Genomic DNA, 869 nt, shown 5'->3' with positions numbered 1-869 from the left:
AGCTGCCCAGACCGTCCCGCGACAGACGGTCCCTCATACCCTCCTACCCTCCTCTCCTCCTCCTGCCCTCCCTCCTCCCCCCTCCTCTCCCTCTCCCCCTGTCATCCCTTTCTCCTCCTCCTCCCCCCGCCCCCCCCTTCCTCCCACTGTCTGCAGCGGCTACAGCCTTCTTGCCGCTTCTCCTCCTCCTCCTTTTCCTCCTCCCCCCATATACCCCCTCCCCCAGTACCTCGGGCCCGCCCCCTCCCCTCTATAGCCAAACTTAGCCGCGCTTGGTCTCCAAAGGCTAGGGCGGGAGGCGAGGTCAGAGAGGAAAGGGGGAGGTCAGACGGGCTCGGGTCCCCAACCCTCCTGGTGGGTTGAGGGCCCGAATCCCCTGCGGGCGGAGGGCGGGGGTGGGAGGGGTGGTGACTGTACTCTCCTGGGTTCGGACTTATGACCAGGCCCCTTCCTCCCGCCACCCAAGCACCAGCTCAGAACAAGGGGTGCATTTCGCTCACCTCTAATGGAAAAGAGATGGTTGGGCGTCAGACCCCACCCCTGCCCTCGAGGGGTACCCCCCGCCCCCTTGTTCCTAGGGCTGCCCCGCCTTGGCCTGGCTCCCCGGGAGGTGGGCCCCGAGGGGGCCCCCCCCGGCGCCTGGGGATCGCGCTGGGGTGGGTGCGGGGCAACCCCTCCCGGCCCTAAAGGCGAAGCCCCCACCCTTCTTGCCCCCCAGTGCGCCCGGGGCCTGCAAATCCGGGGGCCGGGAGGAGGCGGCCCCGAAGCGCTGGGCCCCGCCCCTTCGGGAAGTCAATCAGGGCTTTGTTTGCGCCGAGCCCGAGCCCGAGCCCGGAGCCGCCGGGGGCCGAGCTGGACCGGGGGGCTGG

Source organism: Petaurus breviceps, unplaced genomic scaffold, assembly GCF_028583685.1.
Source record: "Petaurus breviceps papuanus isolate PSGF00001 unplaced genomic scaffold, PetGlider_PUasm1.0 90535, whole genome shotgun sequence".
Classification (NCBI taxonomy): Eukaryota; Metazoa; Chordata; class Mammalia; order Diprotodontia; family Petauridae; genus Petaurus; species Petaurus breviceps.
The sequence above is the reverse complement of the archived record's forward strand: the minus strand, read 5'-3'. Positions refer to the sequence as shown.